Here is a 27,710-nt window from a genome sequence, read left to right on the forward strand (position 1 = left end):
TTTTTTTTTATATGGGGCTTTCATGTGGTTGGTTAGAGTTACACTAAGGATACAGTTTTTGTGACTATTGTGAAGGGTGTTGTTTCCCTAATTTCTTTCTCAGCCTGTTTTTCTTTTGTAGAAAGGAGGGCTACTGATTTTTTGAATTGATTTTGTATCCATTCACTTTTCTGAAGGTGTTTATCAGCTATAGGAGTTCCTTGGTAGAATTCTTGGGGTCAATTATGTATACTATCCTATCTGCACATAGTGATAATTTGATTTCTTCCTTTCCAATCTGTATCCCTTGCTGCATATACCAAGGGTCATGCACAGTGAGGACCTAGACTCTCTGCTCAGATGTAGTAGACAGGCAGCACAGTCTCTTTGTGGGACCCATAATATGGGGGTAGGGACTGCTTCTGACATGGACTCTGGCCCCCATATGTTGATCACTTCCTCCTGGTGGGGTAACCTTAACAGGCCACAGAGGAACAGGATACAGGCAGTCTAAATGAGACTTGATAGGCTGAGGTCAGATGTTAGGGGAGGAGGGGTCCCCTTTCTGAGGACTAGGGTATGAGCGAGGGTGTAACTGGGAAGTGACTAGGAAGGAGGCTACCATTGGGATGTAAAGTGAACAAATCAAAAATTGAAATAAAAAAAAAGAAAGAAGAAATCGAATCTACAGTAAGAATTTCAGCTATTATCACTGTAGGTAGTTTAGTGTAATGACAACATTTGAAAAAGTCCTCATGAAATTTTCAGAAGGTTCTCAGCACTGTTGACCTGGTAAGAGTGCAGACTTCTCCTGTCTCTCACAATAATTTAGGATCTCCATTGCAGACTACATGGCCCAAGTTCTGGGCATGCTGAGTACGGAAGGTGAAGCAGAGCTCCTGTGGATGCCATTAAGGGTCGGAGTGATAGGATGTTTTCTACTCGGGTTCCTAAGCAGGATCAGAACCCAAGCCTAGAAATATAGACTTTTAAATACCTGAATTAAGTGTTCTGCTGCACAACCAAGATGGATAATTGTAGAAGGAACTGAGGACAACCAACTTTTGAAAGCATTAAAGGAAAGTAGAATGCCTTCCTTTAAGTTAGTGAGTATGAGCAAAGACCTTTGGCTAAACCACACAACGTGATTATAGTGTTTGCTTAGTGACTGTTGTTGAATGATTATTAATATTTAACATGGTTTAATAATATTTAATGTTGACTCATGATTAATATTTAATGTTGATTCATAGGATTATTAATACAGCAGTTATTTCTTAACTTGCCATTATATACATAAAAACATAGAAAGCTATTAGAATTTTAATAAGCCTTAAAACATTGAGGCTGAGCAGATGTTACCCCTCTAAGCTATCTTATACACTCCCTGGCCAGAACCCCATAAACACTTGCACAAGCTCCATTTGAGCTGCAGCTTCTCTCCATCATGCCAATCCTCAGAGCAAGCTCCTCACAGCCACTTGTTTCTAGTTCACACTAACACATAGTGAACTGCTCCTTTCTTCCTCCTTTCTCTCCTTTGTGGTGCTTCTCTGACTGCCCCACCCCCACCCCGGCAAAAGCTGGTGAACTTGGGCTCCAACCACCTCTCTTTTGCTCAGCTCAGGGTAGGCAACTTTATTTGCCAATCAGGGACAATTTGAGAGACAAGGTTTACACCATGTTATTTTGCACACATGAGTGTTTGCTCATAAGGATCTTGGAGAGGAAGCAATTAACCTTTGAATACATACCAGCTCCAGACCAACCCAACAGACTGTTACGGACTGTCTCAGCTGGGTACAGGTCTGGGGGAACGGGGTTTTTCAAGCATTGGTGGACAAAGATAGGCGAGTGACAAACAGAGACAAACCGGGGGTAGTGTTTGAATCTGAGTGTATTTTGTAGGTAAGTGAGTTATGTTTTTATAAACATTTTTTTTGGAAATGTGGAGTGTTTTTTTGTGGTTACATTTTTTCATAGAATTTAAAATATAGAATGTAGAGTAATAATGTCGTTATTAATCTTGAATCATCATTTTTAAGTCATTAGATTGGTATGAGTACGCATGTGTCCACTTTATTAAAGGTCAATGTTTTCTCATTATGTCAAACATCTGTGAGTTAAGCTCATTATGTGGAGCTTTCTTAAACACTTTATTTGTAAGTCATAATACCAACTATGATTAATCCTTAACTATTTTTTTTATTAACAAATGCAATGGACCTTGGTAGTAAAACCATTTGAATGATCCTGGCTTGTAGTCCCGAGTTAGGGCATCTTCTAGTAACACAGTTATGTTTGAAAAGTTTTGATAAGAAAGTAAAAACAAAGGCAGAGTGCTTAAAAAAAATAAGAAAAAAGAGAAAAGGAGGGGGGGCTGTAATTAGTTACTCCTGACAGGAACATCAGACCCACTCCAGGAGGCTCTCCCTGGTGTGGTGTGGGGTGGGGGTCATCGCCTCAGGTTTGTGTTGTAGTTGTCACACAGACTCCACTGGAGGGGTCGTGACAGTTTTTATTTATTTATTTTTTTAATTGTAGCTCTTAAATTTTTTGTTTGGATATGGGAATAGACATGAAGAGTGGTTTGAGGACACAAGATAGACAAAGTGATAGAAAAAAACACAACACCAGCAAGAACTCTAATAGAAATTAACCAGTAGCCAATTGTTAGGATTTAAGTTGGCAAGTCTTGTTTGTAATGATTTAATGAGGTTTTTTTATTTTTAGAGAATCTACATGAGCATGACTGATAGTAGTAATTTGTGTTTGAAGAGTTTGTATATCTTGAGTGAGATTATTATTTTTTTAAATTCTTAATAAATGATTCTTACTAATATTTTAATTCATAGTTTTATTATAAGGAAGAGGTGTAATACATACATATTTAAAACTTGTATAGCATCAGGTAGATAACTGAACCTTGATATTTTCTACTTTTCATGAGTATCAAAACCACATTTTCTAAAATATTAATCTTTGTTTTTAACTTTTTATATAAAATTTGTTGTTCAGCAAGGGCCTGGGAAACATTTTTTTAAGTTATGGACAAAATGGGGTTTCTGAGTAGTTTGTACTTTTGAAGCTAATGCAACACTGGAGGGGGTCATGACAACAGACTACCTCTTGGCAAACCTCTTACCAAACTTATTCCTAGAAGAAAGATTGATATGGTATGCACTGAGGAGATGGCTCAGTCAGTAAAGTACGTTTCATGCCTGAGTTCATAACCCTAACACTCGTGTTAAAAGCTGAATGTGATGGCATGCTTCTGCATCCCAGAGTAGGAGGGTAAAGACAGGAGGACCCTGAATATCATTGGACTGCTGTTGTAACGGAATCAATGAGCTTCAGGTTCATTGGGAGACCTTGTCTCAAAAAAAGAAAGAATCCAAGGAAAGATAACCTTTGGTCTTCACATCCATGCATCTGCAAATGCACCAGCAAACAGAAAACATGATCACACACACACATACACTCAGAAAGACATGCTAAGAACTATTATTATTATTATTATTATTATTATTATTATTATTATTAATTATAACAATCTTAAGAAGGACATTATCCCAATTTTAAAGGTAGCAAAAATTATAGTTTCAAAATAGTAAGATGATGCAATGAACAGTACTGAGGCCCTCGTGTCTGTTTGCTGCCATACTAACTTAAAATACTGACATTTCTTTCTGTCCACTCTCCCACCCAACAATACCCATTACCACTCAATTTTCAGAAAATGGAGTACTTAGTACCATGAAAGAGAAAGGAAAAATTCATAGTCTAGTACAAAGATTCTAAGTTATTTTGAGTGACTTTAATTTAAAAATAGCCAAATTTGAAAACTTTCTCAATCATGAACATTTTATATTGGAAAGCATTTAGAGACCATCAGTTTGCAGATCACAGTTTGGACATATGTGTGTGATTACAAAGATACTGCTTTACATTAAGAATCAGGAGACTAAGACTTCCTAATAAATTTATTCTGGTAAAACTTAAATTTTTCAAGTGTTTATAATATTTGAGTGACTTACATAATGTTAGCATCCCAAGGAGATGAGTACATGAGCACACTGGTCCTTAATCAGTGTGAAGTTTCCATAGAGGTCTACAAGGAAAATGTGAAATGTGATTCTGAAGTAGGAGCCAAACCTGCTTCTTTCCCCACTATTGATCTTCTATATTCAGCATGCACAGTCCAAGAGGTGAGACTATTTAGTTTTTGAAGCTGAGGGGCATAGTTACATTCTGGGATGGAGAAGATATCAATACACCTCCGTGTGTGTGTGTGTGTGTGTGTGTGTGTGTGTGTGTGTGTGTGTGTGTGTGTGTGTCTATGCATCTGTGAGTGTGATATGTGTATCTATAAATGTATGATGTTTGTTTGCACATATGCCACACTGTGTATATGGAGGTCAGAAGACTTTCCTTACCTTCCATCTTGAGATAGAATGTTGTTGTTTGCCACTGCAAGGGCCATGCTAGTTGGCCATGAGCTCCTAAGGATTCTCCTGTCTCTGGCTCCTATGCTACTGTAGAAGCTATGGGATTTCTGCTGTGCACTATCATGGCAAGCTTTACATGTGTTCTGGAGATTAGAAAACTAGTTCTAATGTTGCTAGTTACTAGAACTCACACTAGCATTGCAAGAGTTTATAACCCCAGCCCCTCTTATCTTTTGTGTTGATGATGAAGTGCTTTTATTTGTAATTTTTTTCTTCACAAATTTCTGTAATGTCCCTCAACAAGGGGATTAACTATCTTGTGAATTCTACTATTCACTTCATTAAGACATTAGTCATTTCTTCATTTCTGTAACTTTTTTGCCTTGCTTCCTAGGAATTTACTCATTTGACCACAGAGAACTATTTGAAGAATATCCTTTTGTGTGTTTTCCAAGAACACTATAATTTTGAAACATCCAAAATCCTAAAGCTAAAGCATCATCATAAAAACCTAATGTTCATTTGAGACACGTTCTCACTGTTTCATGCGGACTAACCTTGAACTCACAATCTTCCTACCTCCACCACCTAAGTTCTGAATTTCATGTGTGTACCCACATCTAGGTCAAAAGCTAAGAGGTCTTGATAAACGGATGCACAGGGACAACAACAATAAACATGACTCAGTTGAGGATGACTTGGAATAATAACCGATAACCAAAGCTCCTGATACCCAGGGCTGTGTATTTCCATGTTGGGAGAGTTTGCATGAAGAAACTTCCTTCTTGGACATTGGAAATCTCCTGAAGCTCAGAATTATGCCTCTGTTGCTTTTGATCATGTGCTATTCATAAATCATTTAGGAGCAGCCAAGGAGCCAGAATCACTGACAAAGGTGACTAAGAATCCAGTTAGAGCTATGATGTGATTGTCCCCTCCAAATTCCATACGGCAAAAAAATTATGGGTTATGTTAGCAGGTAGCTTGGCATCAGAAAAAATTCTAAGAAGTGATCACTATGTTTAAAACTGAAAAAATTTAATATTCATAATAATTGTGATTCTATGGGGCCCATACTAAAAATGCCTATCACCTCTGATCTTTACTCTAGTTAGATTTCTTACCTTTTTAATGTTCAGACAGGTGAGGATACTGGAAAAGTTAATTTTAAAAATACAAATTTGTTCTCAATAATTGGTCTTCCTAAAAACAGAACAATTTCTAAAAATATAAAACCAAGTGCTAAATTGAGTAGTGCAGATATTGAAACACTGTACATGATAGGTTTGTGAAACATGAATAAATTATCACACTCCCTTGCCTGCATTCCACAGTAATATTTTTAAATGATAGTGGGTTTCACATTGTAATACCAAAATCAAATTAAGAAGGCTACACATTTTAGATATTACTCATTTAACCTCCTTGGGATTATTATTTAGAAATTATAATATCTACTAATTAAATATTGAAAGAATATACTTCCAAGCACAAGGCAAGTCATATCCATTGTTTTTATTGCTATAACGAGTGTCTGACATTCAGTCTCTTTTAAAAAATCAATGAAGATAATGTAAATATGTCTGACATGTAAATGAACCTAAATTTTAGCTCCGGTGAACACACCCACACACACACACACACTTGTCTATAGAGTTGACTATGGATCCAATTGGACCAAGATATTGAGAGTGGTGGCTTGGAACGCTCACACTGCCTTGGAAAATGAATACTGGGCATCCTGTAGCAATCAGCTCTTTCTCTTCCCTGGCTACACACATAATTTGCATGAGTAGGTGGCTTCAGCCACTTAGTCAACATGACTCATTTCCTCCCCAACATATGAATCAAAAAAGAATAGCACATGACCACACCCCCAGGTCTTATTTGGCTGATGCTTGTCTCCAGGAAACACACAGCAAATGTTCCACTCCATTTCAGAGAAGGAATTCTTTCTAATGGAGGTACTCTGCCTCTCTTGGAAACTGTTACAGTTCAGTTAATGGCCAAAATTCTGAAGATATTTGCTTTCTCAGAAATTTTTTTAATGAAACAAATGTGTTCCAAGTTGACAAGTTCCCTTCACATGGTTACAATTGCACATTTTAATGATGAGAAACATCTTAGGAATTATATTTTTGTATATAAACATTTAATTTTAGAATGTACAATATCATATTTGTCTACAAAGCTCTATGATAACATGATCACATTCACCATCTACTGCCCTCTGGTTCCCTCTCCCTCCTGACGATTCCTCCTCTTTCTTCAATACTCTTCCTCCAAAAATCATGCCCCTCTTTTCCTTTTCTTTTTCTCCTATCTTACAACTCATCGCTGAAGCAAAACAAATGAGCAATAGAAAGAATGTGGTCTACAAGTCTACTTTCTGCAGCTCAGTTACTCAAAAAGCAAGGTCCACTCTCACACATTTCTTCTCCTACCTCCTTTGTGCCTGAGTGTGATCTGTATGTTTTCCAGCACACTGAAAATAGCCGCTGCTGTGCATACGCTTGTGGGGATGGATAGAGAAAAGTCATGGGGAACAGAACGTAATGGAGACAGATGGGAGTGAATAGCCCCCACAGTTTCTCAGGCTTAGAAGGTTGTAAGAACACCCTAGATTTTGTGCTGACCACTTTGGGTTACCCAATTCTCACCATCACCCTGTGACTCACTGGCAGAATCCCCACCCTTCTCTGAAAGGGAGTAGGAGACTATTTTGGAGCAAATCACACTTACATAGTGACTGTTGTAAAGTGCAACACCTACTGTAAATTCTTGTGTGCTAGTGATCTCCAGAACAGCTCTTGATATGTCAGCGGTTTGTTTATATAGGAAGCAGATGCATCATCAAGAAAAGATATGAAATGTTGTCCACTGCTGTCGATGCTGAAAGTGCCATCTTTGAAAGTGTCTCTCTCCCTCTCTTCTTATCTTCCTTTTTCTTTTTCTTTTCTTTTTTTCATATGATAATTAATTTTTATTAATTTATTCTTGTTACATCTTTTTTCTTTTTTTCCCTTTTTTATTAATTTATTCTTGTTACATCTCAATGGTTATCCCATCCCTTGTATCCTCCCATTCTTTCCTCCCTCCCATTTTCCCCTTATTCCCCTCCCCTATGACTGTTCCTGAGGGGGATTACCTCCCCCGGTATATGCTCATAGGGTATCAAGTCTCTTCTTGGTAACCTGCTGTCCAGCAGGTTACCTTTTTCTTTTTCTTTCCCCTTTCTCCAGCTCTCTCTTTTTATTTTAAGTTTCTTCCTTTCCCTCTTTATTCTTCTTACTCGTCCTCTCTCTTTTCTTCTCTCCTTTCTCCCTCCCACTCTTCATCCTTTATCTCTTTCCACTAAGCCACGGGAAAAGCAGTTCCCCACCTACTCAGGGTCTGCTCCTCCATTTTAAACTTTAATTTTTCTAGAACTGACTATTAACCTTGAAACAATATTTTAAAATATAAGTTCCAACTGAATGAGTGTGGATCGGGGACTTAGTAGGTGCCTAGAAAGGAAGAGCTTACACCAGGACTTAGGGAGAGACGCCCAGAAAGACAATGTTATAGCCACCACTGATATCTGAATTAAATTCCATTCAGAATACTCAACCTTATGTGGGCAGGAGATGGACTGGGCAGCCAAAAGGATTGAGTGACTCAGACATAGCAGCTAACTGTGAGGGATGGTTACCAAGCAACTGTCTCAAAGGCTTCCTGGCAGCTCTGTGGAGGATCCTGCCGGGCCCCCTCCCCCCCCCATCCCCGTTCCAGTGAACACTTGTTTGCCAGGCTGTATTTTATACTGCAGTGTATTACTTCCTTTGTTTTCTCAACCTGGGCTCTCTGTCAGTGACTCTCTAAGAATCCCTTGCCCTGCTGCACCTACACATGGTAACCTTAGCTTCCTCTGAGTTCCAAAGCTTCATCATAAAACTTACCTAGAATGTGCTATAATCATGTGTTCACTTTAAGTTGTCTCTCTAGAATCTAGCCTGGACTATTAGGATACTTACTTTCTTAGTTACTTAATATAGTATTAAGAATTTGTGACATACAGTGCTACATTGAACTTGAGCCATCTTATGTAGGTTTTGTTACATTACTTTGGATATGGCCATATTATGTTGAAACAAGAGAATCTGCAATAGCAAATTCTTGTTCTCCAACACCATGTTCCCCTACCACCACTTACCATTTCCAGAAGCAGGACTGGTGGTGGGAGTCTCTTTAGTCTATCCACACAGCAAGCTGAGGTGGAAGGAGCACTCGAGTCCTGAAGTTTGAGACCATCCTGCACAACATAGAAAAACCATTGCCTCAAAAACCAAAACAACAAAACAAACAAACAAACAAGCAAGCAAAAAAAACAACAGTTTATATCTGGGCTTCCTTATAATCTATTACTTCTTTTGAGAAAAACAACAGAAAACAAATTGTGTAGCTATTTTTCACATCACAAATTGGTAATCATGGCACTAAATAGCGACCTAACTGTAGGTGTGCTCACATAATAAAGCTGGTAGAGACCATCTTTTGGAGACATAGAGGCACCCCAGTTAGTTTCTAACCTGTATTTGACTTGGGTCTATGTGCCCATCATTTCTCTATTCAACAGGTGCCAAGATAATTGGATCAATATGGAATAAAGCACCATCATTTAGAGTTATGAGATTCAGTTCTAATATGAAGACATTAGGATACAGAACAGTTCTTTATTCTGTAGGAAGGAGGCAGTGCAACAAGGTCTCATGTAGTCGTGGCTGACGCCAAACTCATTTAAGTGAGGAGGATGACTTTGAGCTATAGGGGCCCTTCTGACAGTTTATCTTCAAGGCCATTTATCTTCAGTGACTCATTTATAGAGAAAATATTTCTTAAGCCAAGGAATCTTCTGAAGAAATATATAAAAAATAAGTAAAAAGTAAAGTAGCAAATGAAATGAATGAAAATTTGGAGTATATAATACTCCTCCTAATGAAATATATTCTGCTTTAGTTTCCCTTTGAATATTTTTAGGAGTTTCCACACACAGTGTGCTCTACTTAGAGAGCATAGAATAGGTTCTGGAAAAAAAAGCATGAGATTTCAGTCCATTTCTGCTGTTATTCACACAAAGCCTTCGGTAATAATCATAAAAAACATAAAGAGAATCATGTCATCATTTTGAACTCTTTTATTTGTAAAAACCAGTATGAATCATAGCTGTTCATTAGACGCTTACATACTGAGCATCACACAGTGATTTATGTATGTAATCTTATTAATACTCATTAGTATATGAGGCTAGGATAAGCCTACAGAGAGGAAAGCTGATAAAGATGATGATAGTGATGATAATGATGTTTTGTTGATGATGATAGATAGCATTTATTCATGTATCTGTTGAAGATGTCTTCACAGTTTTGGTAAATCATACTATTTTTCTTTAGCTGATCAGATGGATGAGGTACTGTGTAGGCAATAGTCGGCCTGGCTTTGCAGAAGATGCAAAATTAGATTCTAATTCCAAAGCTTGTTGTCAAAGTATAAGTTCTTAACCAGAATGCACTGTGATCCAAAAAATATTTATTGTTGCACTTTCCCACATCTATTGGTCAGAATGGGACTGTGGACATGAAATATATGTTGATATGTTGATATTTATGTGTTAGGTCTAATCCTCTCTCCTCTCTGAAGAAATTTCTCATTTTAAGGGTCAACAAAACATTGTAAAATCCTGAAATTCAGTACTGTAGAAAAAGTTGACAGGATGGGCACAGCCACAGACATTTGTTTTTGCATTATTTGGGCTGAGTTAGGGCTAATGCAGAATTGCGCACCTACAATAGAGAATCATATAGATTGTAAGACCTGAGATATTATCTGATCATTTAGAGGAAATTATGCCAGTTCTTGTATTACTAATAACTAATGCACAGCCTCAGATTAGCTGTCTTTAAATCAATCCCGGTAGTCACTCCCAGTCAATTGATATGCAACCAATAAACAAATCTGGAGTAATCTTGTAATTGGAAAGTGCTTATTGTAATTAGTGATGGATTAGGCAGAGAAATGGAAGCTTTCATAAGTCAGCAATCACAGAGCTGATAGGGCACCAATCAATATTGAAGAAAATATTTCCTATGGCCTGAGTGTCTCCTCAAATTTGGGGTGAAAGCTCTTTTATTTGACAATGGAAATCACTCAAAAAGTGTTTCCTCTTTCTGGGGAACCTACTATGCAGCCTTGCAGGCTTCACAGAACAGTATAACTCAGGAAGACCCTATATAAACTAGGTCTAATAAACTCTCTACCTCCATATAGGAAGAGAGTGCCATATAGGAAGAGAGTGCAGTTGGACAAGAGCTAACTGCAAGTCTCTAAGAAACACTGTACAGCAAATGAAGGATGGAGTGGTCTTTATTCTGGTATGTTCAGAAATTTCATGTCAACTTTAAATCTCATGAGCTTATTCTTAAAGGCCAAGCGTAAAATGGCTATAGCACTGTTTTCACCCTTTCAGAGGGACACTGGTCTTCAGCTTTTGACTTTGGCTTTGTAGCGTAGCATGTAAAGAACAATGCCTGGTCGATTATCTGAGAGGAATACTGTGCTTGAAGATTTCCAAGACACCCACAGCCCTGGGATAATGCCAGGGAGCTAATCAAATGCTTTTCTGCCTGCACAACTGTGATACCCAAAGCTGCTAGATGCATCATTTTTAGACATCCGTGGGAGGGATTCTTTTTGTAATTCCACATTTCTTCCACTCCCACCACATGTCTAGGCTTTGCCTTCCAAAGCACTGCTATCCTTTCAGAGATTTTCCTTTTATCTCTCACTTTCTTCTTTCTTTCCTTCATCCCCTCCTCCTCAACTCTCTGCCATGAACTGGGAACCCCTATGGGCTAAGTGGTTCTCTAGTGTTGCAGCAGATGCTGAAAGATCTACTAGAACTTTGCCAAAAGGACATAGCTGACCCAAACTGCACTCCTAGACTGAAGTCCACCATTCCCTTCTCCACAAAACGTGCTTTGCTTCTTCTACCAGATATCATGTAGTATCCAAAGTAAAACAAAACACACACAACTCCAATATCTTCTGATATCTAACTCAGTCTTGGAATAGGTAGTGGACAGAGAGGATTTCCCATGATTAGAGGAATATCAGGTGGTTTAGCTTGATGGGTAAACAAGACACGAGGAATGGAGTAAATACTATGATAAAGCAAATGCTCCTCATGGCCTTTGGGGCTCAGGGAGAATAATTTGTCAAGCTTATACATATGTATATGTACATATACATATACACACAGATACACATACATATATATACACACATATACATATATGTGTATACACACACACACACACACACACACACACATATATACACATACATACAAAGTTTTGTTTTCTTTGAGACAGGGCTACCCTGTGTGGCCTCAGCTATCCTCGACTTGCTTTGTAGACCAGGCTGCCCTTGAACTCACAGAGATACACCTGCCTTTGCCTCCAAGAGTGTTGGGTTACAGGTGTGTACTACCACATTCAGCAAGAAGGTATATTTTTACTCTTCAAAATTTGCTTTTGTTTATTGCTTTGGTGTTTAATAGTGTTTGACCCTGATATAAGATCCATATTCATGGGAATAAATATGAAGAAGTATATAGGACTTCACTAAGCTGCTGCCATTTACAAGAAAGAAACAAAGCAGAAGCATGGGAAGAGATCGGTCCAGCATGAGAATGAACCCAGGAGCTAGTGGGCCCAGGGGAGGCCTCTGACAGGATATTCTCCGGGATTGCTGGATCCTAAGATCTCTCCCTGCCATCAGAGCCTCTTCTCTGAGTTATAAATGTGATGGCTCCCTCCTTCTATCTGTCCACAGAAGTATGTGAGGATTAGCTCATGACAACCTCAGCTGACAATATCTTGAAGTGTCGTTGGTCTTCTCCTGAGGTCTTTGTGCTGTTTGGGAGACTGTGCCATGGAATCAGCAGGAGCCTCTCTACTGTAACTCATCAGTCTAGGACATCCCTGAGGTGTTTAAAGGAATGAAAGTCTTTCAGGTCTACTATTAGAAAGAAGAGACTTTCCTACCATCACCACTAGCTCCTCCATGAACAGACTTACCTGCTAAGCAACACAGGCTGAGTGATTAAGTACAATCTTAGATGAGGGCCCCTAGTCTCATGCAATGGAGCTGAGTAGAACAAGTTGCAACTGTCCCATGAGATGAAACTGGCCAAAGGCATGAAAAGCTGACAGACTTTACTTCCAAGCAGAATATTCTTCAGACTAATGATGCTTAGTTTGGACACTTTTGTAACTTGCATGTTTTCCTCCCATGCCCCAGTTCCCAAAATAACAAATCTGAGACTTCATATTTACGAATAAATGCCTAGGCCATAAGCTTTGGCTCCTTCCCTAACTAGCTCATAACTTAATTTGCTAGTTTATCCTATTCTGTGTGTGCCACATGGCTGATTACATCTCCTCAGTTTCATGTAGCCATCTTCCTCATTCTGGGGCAAATCCCTTGCCTCTCTCTATGCCAGAATTCATCTCTTTCTGCTGGAAATCTCACCTCCTATTTTCTGCCTCATATAATAGGCCATCAGCATTTTATTGATGGGTGATTTTTCCATATAATACACAAGAGATTCTACACTTAGAAATTAAAATTAGACCTCCACCTTATTAATACAAGTTTGGTTGGTATGGATTTTCTGTGTTCTTTGTAGAGCAGTAACTGCCTCCCAAGACAAGTAAAAGTTGCAGGAAAATTCCTTAGGATCAAAAGGCCATGGCTGGGATTCAGTAAATAAACCATACTCAACCTTACCCAACTGAATCAGTGGCAAGTGTGCTTCCCTCACAGGACCACTGTGTCAAGTCTTTCCAATGTAAAAGAAAGAAAAATTAGTTAATCTTGTTTTTATTTTAAGAGAAAGTATGAAAATGACTTTTCTTCAGAGTAATAGGCAAAGATATTGATACTATCCTTTCCATATAAAGTAGAAATTTCATTACCTTATGCTATAAGAAAAATTATGTTTTTCTTCCAACTGTTCAGTATTTTTAATGGAAGTGGAAAGCCATCTCATGTGTTTAAAGATGAATCTAGATGCCTTGCTTCAAGAGGCAGATTTGCAGTTCCAAAGGTTGAAAGAAGGTTTCTGAAGTCCAGGGTGTTTTCAGGCGAGGGCCAAGCACGTTGCAATTGGACGATCTAAACATTTACTGCAACAAACCCTCTTAAACAGAAGGCACCCTCTGTTATCATTAGCAGCCTCTCTGGCTATTATACTTGCTTCTTTTATTCTTACCTTCATTCTCACAACCAAAGAAGGCAGAAGACCACCGCCATCTCGGGTATCTTGTTTCATGTGAAGAATTGGCTGTGCCACAGTGGGAACTCAGCTGAAAGCTTTGAACGTCTATATCATGAGGCAACATAAGATGTAATAATCTCAGGAGCCCAAATATAGTATGGAATAGAAAATCTTGTATTACTCTTTGAATAAATCAGGAGGGAAATATCAATGAGGAAGATGATAACTCAGATTAGAATACTCAAGTATTAAATATACTTTGGAAAAATCAGGAAAAATGATTGACTTACATCATTCTTCCACAAGGAGTATGGTCTTGAAGAGGGGCATGGCGAGTCTCAGAAGAGCACAGGAGTGCTCGCTGGTGTATCTCTATATCCTCCTCCACTCTGCTACTGAAACACTTAAAGCCCCAAAGAATTTCCTTTGAAGTGTGCATGTATTTCCTATCATTTGCAATCCAGTAAGACCATTTCTATATTATTGAGCTTCTCTCAGGAAAAGAACATTATAGCCTTCTGAAGTTCCAGAACAGGATTATCAGAGCTCACTGGGTTTGCCATTGGCTTTCTGACATTAGCTGAGCATATTCAGGGGAGAAAGGCCTAAAACATAGAGCAGAAAGCTAGCTGAATTTTCTGACTCAAACAAAAAAATCCAGTATTCCATTGCATCCTGCTGGCAAGGCTCTCATATTCTTTTCCTTCGGTATCAGGTGAGGACCAAGATGTGTTTATTTATCTGAATTGGGGTCTTCTAGGCTCTTCTCAGTTGCTACTATTATAAACACCAGTGCTGTGAACGACCTTCACCAAGTAGTGTGGCTGCTACTGTGCTGAAAATGTTACCCACAATTCCATAGCCCAGACAGCCACCTTGTAAGGAAGGTCAATATCCACATTCTGTAAAGAAGAAAAGAGCCCAAAGAAGTTAGTTAACTCTCCCAATTAAGAAAAGACAGCATCAGAATTTGAACTAGTTAAAGCTCATCTCTTAGGTCTTAATCTATACCATTTACCAAAGCCAGTAACTCCATAATATCTAAAATCACCTAGCAAATAAACAAGAGTTACAAACCTCACAGACACAGTGTTCCAACTGTAAAATGCACTTGTTATTCTAACGGGACCCTCTCTCTGCTTGTTAGTTCTCTAAGACCTGGCAAAATGCACAGCCTTTTCTTACTCTAGTACTTTATAAACATTTTCAACAGCGTGTTTGTGGTCAGTGTTGCTAAAATTTGTGCCCTCTAAAGGTTTCTGCAATGTGCAGGCTCCATGCAGGTATGAAGGAAGTTGGGTTTTGATTTTCATGTCTGTGTGACATAAACCTGAGCTCTCTTCCCTCAGCCTCTGGCTCTATGGTCCAAAAGGGAAAGAAAAAAGGGATTATCTAAGCTCTTTTTCAGTGTGGTCTGGAAACAGCTTTCTCCTTAGTACCCTATCTTTCCTCTCAAGTAATAGAGACACAGATTCACAATTCCTATCTGGCTATTACACTATTTTCTACTAAATTTCCATATCAAAAAGGATGTTACTACCTTCTAGGTCTTGCATGTGAAGAGGGTCAAGAGACTCCCTCTCTCTTTTTTTTTTTTCTCAGTATTACAAAGTTATCTTGGACATTTGAGAAAAATAATTCTAAGGCCTATGAACCCAAAAAGCCTAGTTAACCATTTCAGGCTCTGGAGACTCATTACTCCTCTAGCAACAGCTGTTGCTAGGTTACTGTGAACATTTCTCCTCCTTTGCTCTACAGATTGTAGTGATAGCAAATGGCAAAGTAAAACAAAGTCAAGATCCCCATCCTTGCTCCTTGTCAGACTCTATAGAAACTCTGATCACAATAGTGATGTGATAACAAGAATATTTGCAACTTAAAGGCCTGTGCTGGTGTTTCCCCGTTTTTCCTTCCTAACTTGGATCATCTTCAGCCTTTTAGTAATCATGCGATGCCTGCCTGTGTGTTTGACTTAGCATCTTTCCCTGTAACTATAAGTAAATCTTTCCAGAATGTTCTAATGGAAGATTCACTTCCAACAAACTATCAGATAACACCTGAAGGTTATAGCATAGGCTTCTCACCTTGCTGGACCATCTCACGTAGCCTTTTCAATAATTTGGAAAATACATTGATTTATTGCCCTTTTTTGTTCTGTTAGTAAAAAAAAAAAAAAAACTTCATGAAACTGTTACATGGAATGTAACAAGAGAGGCATGGATCTCAGAAGCTTCAGAAATGTAGCTGGCCATCTCACCAGTGTTGCTTGTTAGGGGTACCTTTGACCTCCTCTTGATAAAGTATGTTGACTAGATAGAAAACAGTTAAATCCCAGTGCTTATTCATTGTCCTTGTGATAAAAAGGATAACTTCATGTTACGCCATATGCCAAACAGGGTTTCTGTTATGGGTGAAGTGCTAGTAGAGAAGGCAGCTCACTGTGAGGGGATCAGCCAGTCTGTTCATAAGCTTCACATCAGACAGCGGCAGCATGGGGGGACGTGAGGGAGGAAGACAAAACAACGTCAAGACATGCTTGATGCCAAGTATTCTTCAATAGATCAGGGAGGTGAGGAAAATTACGAATGAAGACTCAGGAGGCATTGTGGTCATTGAAACAAAACATCACATAAATTTGGTATCCTCGATGTCCAGTGAGTGAAGAAAGTAATTAGATATATTGTACCAAACGCTTGAGATAGGCATTTGGAAGAAAGCTGAAGGTCAAAACTAGAGTGGATAAGTTCAAGAGAAAATGGCAAGGCAAATTGGAGGTGGGGGGTGTGTTTGTTGGTGCTCCCTTAATGTAGTACCAGAAAAATACCACTGGCCTCAACAACAAAAATACATATACATAATCACAGGGGCTAACGTTGAAGGTCCAAGTGTAGGCATGCTTGGCTTCTCCAGGAGCTTCCCTCCTCATTGAGAAAATGGCTGGCTCTCTTGTCACTCTCCACACACAATCTTGTTTCTATGTCTGCAATTCTGTGTTCAAGTTTTTTCTTTTAAACCCTCTGTGGAATTAAGTTAGGGCTACCTTGCTAATGCCTCATACCTTAATCACTATTAAATGATTTTTAAAAATCTTTTGTTTTTAACTTGTTCACTTTACATCCTGATTGTGTCCCCCATGATTTTAAATGCTGAAACTAATTCATCAAACCCTGTAACATGTTTGGGTTTTTTAAATCTATTTATTTTACTTTTTGAGATTATAATATAATTATATTATTTCTCCTCTTCCCTTTTCTCTGCCGTATCCTCCCATATATCCCTGCATGAACTCTCTTGTCTGCAATTTGATCACTTCCCCTTCATGGGGCAACTTTTCAGGCACACAAAGGAAGGGGACACAGCCTATAAGGATGAGACCTGATAGGCTGTGATCAGATGGTGGAGGAGGAGGGTTCCCCCTGTCATAGACTAGGGGAGTGGAATAGGGCAGAAGAAGGAGGGTGGAAGTGGGAAGATATGAGCAAGGGGGTAACAATCAGGATGTAATATGACTAAATTATAAAAAATTAAAAATTAATAAACCCACAAGTGTTTATACAAACATAAAAAACAAATTCATGTTCTGCTTTTCATTAATTGTTGCTACATAAACGTATGTATATCTATAACTCTCACTATTACTCAGTACATAAATACACTCCATGTAGTCTGTACAGTGCTACTTGTATGTATATTTCCAGGACGTCCATTTAGTATTAGATAATCAGTTGGTATGGTCTTCACTGGAGGAGACCATGATCTAGCTCCAAGTCTTCCTTAGTTGCCTTGAAATAAGCAAATGTGACTTTTAGTTTTGAAGTGGGAATAGACTGCATAATATCTGCTAAGAATCTTTTACAAAGACTCATTTTTTTGTAGCTCATTGACTGATTCTCGTGTTCCTCACACACCATTTAGAAAATGTTTCTCTATGTTATTAATAACACTAATACAAACTGAATTTCTACCATGGGTAGAGCTGCAGGTCTCAACCTCAGTGGAAAATCAATTTAGCCAATTGCTGTTGCTGCTGCTGCCTTGTCATTTTAAATGCTTCTGATACATTGAATAATGAGCAGTCTCCTGTTGAGCATGTGGCTGATGAGCAGCCATAGTTGAGAGCCGTTGTGGCAAGCCTTTCACAAGCACTACTGTATTTAATGCTCTCTACTCCAAAAGACATGGTTTTGGTTTTGGTTTTGGTTTTATTGGTCAAATTTCAATACATTAGGAATTCAGACACTTGGTCTCAGGGTCATCAGCTGTCACCTGGCTGGGGGTATTTACTCTACTAGACAGAAAGCACAGGTACCAATAAATGCTACCAGCTTCACTACTACCTTAATGATGGTGAAAAGTCCTACAGAAAAACTACTCTGCAGAAGTCTTTTGTTGGTTCTAATGAGGTTCATAGTGTCCAGGCAGACGGTTCAGTGGTTAATAACATTTGCTGTACAAGCTTGAAAACCAGAGTTCACATTCTATTCTTGCATAACAAACCAGTGTTCCATGCAAGCCTGTAACCCATGCAGCAGGGGAAATCCAGAAAGGTCACAGGGGCTTGTTACCTTTCTGCCTAAGAACATAACAATAGCTTCCGATTCAGGGAGAGAGCCTGCCTCCCAAGGAAAAGGTGCAGAGTGACAGAGAAAGAGATTGGCCTGCCTTCACTAATTACCACATACATGCATAACTCACAATAGCATATATAGCACAAGCACACATACACACACACCCCTTTTTTTTTTTTAAGGAAAATTAGGTGACTATCCAGCTTAGAAAGCCATAAGGGTATTTGTAACTATTACATAGACCTTCATCCAAAGAAAGTCAGCGTTCTTCATAGTCATGACATCTTACCATTCACAGGCATCCACAGGCTGGGCTATCAAGGGATGATTCCTTTCTAGCTTGGGTATAGATGCTTATAGGGCCATCCATATTTAGCTGAGAACATATTGTCAGTGCAACTTGTGAGGATTATTATTGGTTGTGGCTAGGTCTTCAGGAGCAGAGCTGTGCTTTGGCAGCAAACATCTGTGTTTGCTAGGTAGCTCCCTCAAAGTACCTATGGAATGTCCAAAGTAGCTGTTGCTAGCGTAAGGCAGTCAGTTGGCTGCTTGGCTGACAGTTCTTCCATCAAAGTAACAGTATACAGGAAGATGCCAACAACTTCTAATTTTAGGGAGACAAGTTTCCCACACCTAAAATTCTTAGCTCATTTAAGGGGAAAATATACCACAAGTGGTGCTTAGAATAAGGACTTAATAATGAATTTTGGCAAACTTTAGCAATGCATTAACAATGCTTAATACTTGTTCAGTGACCCTGGGATAGGTATATCCTCTAACCTGCTCCTGACCTTAAGTTTTTCACTTATCCACTATGTCTCCTTTGGGTATTCCTGCTCTTTGTTGACGCATCTTGAGGTACAAACCTTATTACTAGGGTCACAAGCATCAGGAAGCCCATATGCTTCTTTACCCTAATTAGATGAGTTTATTAGGTTTGGAATATATATATATATATATATATATATATATATATATATATATATATGATCAAATTATACCACCCCAAATATGGCTATGGGAGACCAACATAAACCAGCCCAGATATGACTATGAGACTAGAATGCAGCATCCAAAATATGACTGTGAGACCAGCATGCATGACTCCAAATATGACAACTGTGAGACCGAGTGCTTCATCCCAAATACGACTGTGGAAGAGACTGGCATGTACCACCCCAAACGCCTCTTTCGCAGAAGGGTTATTTTGAGCTAATTATTTTCAGAAGCAGCAAATACAAAAAAGGCTCCAAAATCAGAGAAGTTACTTTTTTGGTAAGAGAAATTTATATTTATAGCAGAAACTCCTTTGTAAGTGCATCTTCCTCTGGGAACTAAGTTAAAGTTAAGCTCTTCAATGGAGAAGTCACTGGCTGACATCTCATGGTAAACCTGACCTTGTTTGTCATGCTTTCCTTGGTCAACTTCCTGTACTGGCCTTCCTCACAATTTTCTTTTACAGATGCAGCTGAAGATTGAATTTAAAACTAAATTTTAAGCTAGTACATTGAGCTAGTTGTTTTCGTTAATGTCTAACTTTGTGTATATAAGACATACATGTTAATAAACTTTTCTTCTTGTTGAACAGTAAAGAGCTTACAAGAACAGAAAAAAAAACAATTTTGTTGTCCTACACCACTTAAAATGTTAATTATGTTACCATTAGCCAAATAGTAGTCAATTTTTTCTATTAATATTTTCAATATTAAGTTATCTAAATGTATGGAAAATTAAAAAATATATACATTCTTAATTTTCTTGGTAAACCTAAGCACTGAAATACACAGTTTTCTGTGTATCTCTGTGACTTTGTTTCTAGACTCCTGTTCTCTGTAAAACTTCAATTAATTGAATGTGTTTCTCTTGGTAGTTTGTTTTCCTGTTTGCCACAACATCTATGATGGAAAGGAGATGCCTCATCTCTCCACCACCTGCTCTACTGTTATCACTTCCAACACTTACCTGTTCCTTCTTTTTTTTTTTTTTCACAGTTGTGGAACCGATAAAAGGAAACATCCCTCCAGTAAAGTGAGAAGCAGATGGGAAAAACAACTGGGTGGTCTGTTGGAGGTAAGAAATGAGGGGATTTAGTTTATGCCGTTAAAATCAAAGTATTGACATTTTTTCCTATGAGAAAAAGATTAAGATAGAACACTTTTTCAGCAGATAGGAGGTGCTGGTTTGAAATGAATAAATCCAATCTAATTGGGGAATGAAATGAAGACCTCTTTTATTCCTCTCTTAGTAACCACTGTTCCCAACCACCTCCACCAAAAGGAGGCCTAAATGTCTTTTCAGAACATCTTCATTTCTGCCAGGAGGGTTACAATTTTAGCTCTTCCTTGGTTCTTCATTTGTAAATTAATAGCACACTAGGCTGATGAACTTAGCCAACTGCGAAAACCCTCCTTTCTTCCTGGCTAGGGAACAGCACTGCAGGCTTTGACTATGTGGTTGCAGAGCTGGTTCTATGTAGTCATCAGTGTTTTCAATAAACGAAATCTAATATCTAATCAGAACAGAAAACAATAAGGGTAGTTATGGACCAGTTCTCATTAGCAGCTTTGGGAAAATTTCATCTTATCAAGCTGTATGCCCTGATGGAAGAGCACAAATCTTGATCAATCTCTATTAAATACACTGCAAGTCCTGTCCATCGGCTAGGTCTGGGTAGGGGTTCAAAGTTTACTGCCTATATTTTCCTTGGCTGGTGCCGTAATGTGGAGAGTGGGGTCTGACTTTCATACAAACTCTGGTGCCCCATTTCTGACCACGTCCCCTTGATGGGGAGGCCTGGTGGCACTGAGAGGAAGGACAGCAGGCTACCAAGGAGAGACTTGATACCCTATGAGCATATACAGGGGGAGGAAGTCCCCCTCAGTCACAGTCATAGGGGAGAGGAGTAAGGGGAAATAGGAGGGAGGGAGGGAGGAATGGGAGGATACAAGGGATGGGATAACAATTGAGATGTTATATGAATAAATTAATAAATTTTTAAAAATACACTACAAGTTTGGGGATATGGACGATTGCTACCTGGAAAATCCTCTGTGTTTCCTCCTCCTATATCATCTCCTTCCAATTTTCAGGGGACATCTTCCCTCCCTAGCATTTAACATTCAGAAAAATAAATTTCATCTGTATCTCCCTTAATCAACAAAAATACCAGCTATGGAAACAGAGACAGAAACAGCTTTTCACAAATTCCTGTCACCATATTTAAAAGGAAGACGAGAAAACTTTTTAGCTTTCCACATCGTCTGCTGTGTGGAGGTAGCTAGGAAAGGCTTGTAAGTGAAAACAGCTAGTTATCATTCTTGGAAATAATTTGCATTTATATAGCACCTCTTATAGGATCAAATCAAATCATTAAGGCTATTACTCTAACAAATGCAAGATGGCAAGTGCCATTACCTCCTGAGTATGCTGAGGCAGTAGAGGCCCCAGGAGCCCAAGGAAGAGCCAATTTTGCTCAGGTCTCTTGTGCACTTTCCAAGACCCATAAGGTTCTCACAGTGTTTAAGGACCGTGATTTACTCAGCGCTGATGAAGTAATTTCTGAGCCTAATATTTTGAAATACTATTTTCCAAAGTTATTTGGAGGCTATTATTTCACGTCTATCTCCAAACTTGCCTGATTTCCAGAGCTCATATCTGAAAAAGTAGATGGGACTTTTTCACAACTGTTTATATTGTCTCTCTCTCCAAACACCTTCGGGGTGGCACTCCTGAGAGTAAGGGGATGCTGGCGTCTTGCTCCAGTACGTCTATCATATGTCTTGAAATTATTTTTTTTAAAGTTTTAAGTTTGTTTGTCCCTCAAGAGTAAACATGACACCTAGAACATGTGTCTCATTCCATTCTGAATTTCCTCAGTGAGGAAACAACATGTCTAATGCCTGATAGAGGTCAAAGACTCACTGAAGAAGTACAGCACAGAAACAGGCTTGGTTTCAGCAGTGTTCAGTTGCTGTGGTCGGGCTTTTCTCTAAGGCCTTGCCAGAGGCTCATCTTGCAGACAAAGTCAGACAAACACTCAAGCAATCTCACCATGCCACTTTACCCCGTTCAGTCAGGGATCCAAAGCAGGCTGAGGCAGGACAAGATGTTCTTTCCAGAACACCAGTCTTAGACTATGTTTTTATATTCTGGTCAAAATATCCCAAATATTTAACAAAAAAGTCTCTTGAAAAAATAATTTTTGTTTATTTCTGCAACTTAAACTTTTAAATTCAGACTCTTGGCTCTACCTTGTACTTTCCTAATATGAAGTTTATTTGCTTTGGTAATCATTTCCCACACTGCCTCTATGTACTATGTAGCACAGGATTCTCTAAGTTAATAAAAATTCTTGTTCAATTCATTTTGTATAGTGTGTGTGTGTGTGTGCGTGTGTGTGTGTGTGTGTGTGTGTGTGTGTGTGTGTGTGTGTGTGTGTGCACTCCTGTGCCAGAGATGACAGACAAATCAGAGGAGAACTAATGGGAGCTACTTTTCTCTCTCTACTATGTTGATCTCAGGGAGCAAACTAGGATTGCCAGGCTTAGTGACAGACACCTTTACATGCTGAGTGAACCATCTCCCTGGCCCTGTGAATATTATTTTCTGTTACCTCTAGCAAGGTACTATAGGCAGATTGCTGTGAGTATTCTTGCTAGAAACATGGAGGAACACATATCTATCTTCCCCCAATGTCAGAGTTAATTGGATAACAACTCACATGTTACTTATGTTTCACTGGTTCTCTTGGTTGCAACACACCGCGTCATCCTAATTTCATGGGCTAATTAGGGCTGCTGGCATTCACAGTTTATTTCAGTCCAGTCTTAATTATTAGTATTTGTACCTCACATATCGATCACAGAGTACCTACAAAAGGCTCAAGACCCTGAAGAGTTCAGAGGCCTTGATGAAGGCAAACTGTAGGTCCACGAAGAGTGACTCAAATTATGTCGTTTGTAGGAAAATGGTTAGGACAGAGAACATCATGGTACATAAAATAATTCAAGCTCAGACAAATATAATTTTAAAAACACACACAAAACAAGATTCTTACACTTTAACACTAAGTCCATAATTCTCACCCTTCTGTCCCAGTGATGCTTAGGCCTTAGGTCCTAGAGAATCATGGGACTCACCCAAATTTCCAGGCTAAAGAAAGACAATTGAGCTGTGAAATGTCCACTTAACAAATTCATGAGATGTGTATTTATCTATCAAGATATTGACTTTGCTCAAATGGCCTATGAGACAAGACCAAATAACTTCACCCTCAACTGCAATAAGAGACACTCCCTCGCAGTCACATGATCTCCTCTCTAGAAACTCACACATGCTCTCTTACAGTGTATTTCAATAAATCCTCTCTTTGTCTTTTCATGTCCATGATGAATTCTTTTTTCTGCTTATGACACCATTCTTCTTGACACTGTGTTACACAGTGAATCTGTCTGCCTGTATATGTCATGAAAGTATAAGGAGTTCTATACTTTAAGAGGGAGGAAAATATCTAAAGGAAAGGATGAAGAAGAGAGGATGATGAGGGAAAGACAAAGTATCACATATTTCTTCTCTTAAGTAAAATGTTTACATATATAAGTATATATATGATTACACACACACACGGGAAGAGTTGGAAGGGGGACTCTCTGAAGGAGAAAAAAGCCAGCAAAAGAGAAGAGACAGGAGGATAGTACCAAGGGGTAAATATAAGCAAAGTAAAGTGATATGTATGTGAAATTTTCATAATGTATTTTGTTATTTATATTTATAATTATAGATTAACATTTATCATAACATTAAAATGTTTTAAAAATAGGAAAAAGTATGAATAAATATGGTGGAAGAGATGTTGGAGGCCCACAGAGCCAAGCTGCTTCAAGGAGGGATACAGACTGACCTATGCGTCGAGCAATATATACATATATTTTCTGAAGGTCTGGTAGGCCCTTGGTGAGATAATTCATGGACCCTCATTATGCTGCTGTTCAAAGACATACCCTGAATTTTCCAAATGTACATATAACCAGTACTTTAATATGTATTTGAATGTAAGTGATATGTTGATTTGACCAATGAGTAAATTAAATATTTTTTCAATGTCAAGGGCACATTAATAAAAAAAAAATAGAACAACTTCTAATTAAGCTGTAAAGTCTGTAACAGTAAGCAATATTAAAACCTTTACATTCTCTGCCTATTGACTTTCCTTTTCATTGTTAGAAGATTGTACCTTATACTGGCTTTGGGAGTTGAAATCAGATAATACACACTTCCACAACAGCACGCCTTATCACACTCTCCCCCAGGTGCTGCTCTGAGCTCAGTGTTATCTTCCAACAACAATTAAGCGATGATTGTTCTGCTTCTCTGCTACTTTTCTACCTGTCACATTAACATGATGGGTGCTTTCTTACTTATCTTGGGGCAATTTCTTCTGCAACAATTGTACAGATTCATCAGAAAGACAAGGCAGAGAGGTTCTTAAAACAGAGACACAAGCTGGCTATACAGGTGGAGCCTCATGGACATTCCAGGATTGAGGAATTACTCTTGCTAGACTTGGGAACACAACTCATTGAAACATGGTTTCTTTGCATACTGAGTGTTCTCAACTGATGAAAGCTGACATAACTATAAAAAAGAAGGATACTCTCTGCCGTCAAGTAATATTTTTATTGCATAGTATTTCTCTAGCAAGACAAATGAGATTGCATAAAATATTTAGTAGGACTTTCATAAAATAATGCTTAATGTGTCTACTAGGATCCAGTAATTTCATTTTTAGGAATTGTTTTTATATTAAAAAGTATGAACCATAACCATCACATTATGGCTTTTTAAACAGCTTAAACAGGCCCCTGACAAGAAGCATGTTTTTCTTATGGGGCATGCATCTCAGCCCTGTAAGACCGCCAATACCCTCCTACTTCCCATAAGACTGCCAATACCCTCCTACTTCCTGTAAGACCGCCAATACCCTTCTACTTCCTGTAAGACCGCCAATACCCTCCTACTTCCACCACTGCTTCTACCACCAGCTTCCTTGTTGCTTTCTGTTTCTTTCTTTCCCTTCCTTTCTTTTCCTTTTTTTTTTTTTTTCAGAAAAGTTACTAAAATTTCTTTCAGGATAACACTTTTGGTTTTCAAGATTTGTTTTACTCTTTAGATGCAGAAGAAATGTGATCCAAGGTTGTGTGTGTGTGTGTGTGTGTGTGTGTGTGTGTGTGTGTGTGTGTGTGTGTGTGTTCAATACAGTACCTTGCTCATTCTGTGCAATATACCCTCAGCTGTAATTTGTATTCTCACCCTCTAATCTAAGCAGTTGGCCTGGGAGCAGACTCTTATTTAAAACAGCCAATCAGCGGTATTAGGAGCCTTTGAAAAGACTAACCTTAAAGATGAGAGTTTCGTACATAGCCACAAAGTCTCTCATTGATCTATCATTGAAAAACTATGGCGTTCTGGACTCAGCAGACTGAGGAAATGTCACAGTGCCTTAGAGGAAATAAAATCAATTAATGGGATGGTGGTATGGTAGGAGGGGCTACTTTTAAGATTGTCACAATAAGCCCTTCCTAGAATATGAGCTGGTATCTGAATGGGAGGGTGGGGAGCTGATGGATAAAGGCTGTACGCAAAATGCCTAAGGAGGGAAGGATCAGACTTGTGTGAGTACTAAGACAAGTGGCTTGTATGGGGCTGTAGAACCAGACAAAGCTATTCAAAGTAGATATCAAGGAAGCAGTCTGCCATAGATTCTGTAGACCTGGACAGGCTCCAGAATCTTACCATGTTTTCAGAGCAAAGCACCTAGAGGTTTTAAGCAGAAAGACAATGTTCACACAGTTCACAGGAAAGCATCTGTTCATCTCTTACATTGCATTTTTCATTGTCAAACATCTTATACTATTGGTACATTTAAGAAAAAGATATATTCATAAATATTATTGAATATATTTATGAAATATCTGTGAAACAATATCTCATGTCAATAAATAAGCTAGACCCAAGAAGACAAATGCCACCAAAGCCCATACCTTTCTTCTCACATGAAATACTTAGGAGTGTGTGTATGTGGTGTGTGTGTGTGTGTGTGTGTGTGTGTGTGTGTGTGTGTGTGTGTGTGTAGGCAGGAAAGTACCTTGAAGGAGGAGAGATTTCAAGGTGTGTATAGATAATGAAAGTCATATGATATGAAATTAAGGGATACTAACCATCAGTACTGGAGCTGGAGGCACAGGGACAGGCAGTGAAGGAAGGGACTAAAAAGAACACAGAAAGTATAAAGACATTGACACACATGTATGAAAATGCTTGAGTCAATCCCATCACTTTATATGCTAATTTAAACATTAGTTAATAAAAGTTGACTAATACAGAAATGTAAAGAAGAAACGCAAAGAAAAACAAAACCCTTTATTGTGTTTTCACTTTAATGTACAGGAAAGCCAAAAACAGGTTTTGAATAATCCTGGAGCTATCTATAGAGTGGTGATGGCACACTAAATATTGAAGAAGGTTTAAGCTACTCTCTCTAAGATCCTAAAGAGTTCCCAGAACTGGAAAATGCAGAGTACAAGACTTGATTAAAGCAAAGTTATTCATAAGAAGTTCTGTAACCATTTTTGCATATTTATTTTCATTATTTATCCCCCAAGTTTAACATGACCAGTTTGAGAAAATGACCTTATAAAAATATTAATAAGAGTAAATGGTAATGTTGATTCTGCTTTAAAGTATGCTCTGTCTGTTTCCTACTGATGTGTCCTCAGGAATGGCATGTCAGTTAAATCCAGGAGCAAATATCAAATGCAAAGAAGCATTTAGAAGTTTACTGGGTTAGGTTTGTTGTTTTTTTGTTTATTTGGCAGACTACTTCCAGTAAAAGGCCTTTGGGTTTGTCTTGATTTACATGGTCACTTTGATTCCACTCATGAGTACCCACTGTCCTTTTGAAAGCAGTCAAAACTCTAGTTTCTGTTTTTCAGTCTCCAGGAAACTGTTGAGGCTGAATGAACGCAAAGCTGAGGGTTTGCCTTTTCCTTCAAGAAATCCCACATATAAGCAGCCACATACACACACACTCCTAAATATTTCATGTGAGAAGAAAGGTATGGGCTTTGGTGGCATTTGTCTTCTTGGATCTAGCTTATCTTGCTGAAAATGGCTTTATTCATTTTCCTGCAAATGTTGTTATGGGTCTGGGGTCATTTAGAGATTCATCAATCCGACCCTGAAAATTTTTAACTAATAAGATGCTTTACTAAATACTGTCATTCGTGTAAGATGTGTGCTTAGTTTATTGTCTTACATGAATAACAGCCCCCAGTATTTCAGGAAGCTATCCGTCCTTGGACAAGCAGGCCTTACAGGTTTGAGGCATTTTTGTTTTATTGA

This window comes from Acomys minous, assembly GCF_964271855.1.
Source record: "Acomys minous genome assembly, chromosome: 14".
NCBI lineage: Eukaryota > Metazoa > Chordata > Mammalia > Rodentia > Muridae > Acomys > Acomys minous.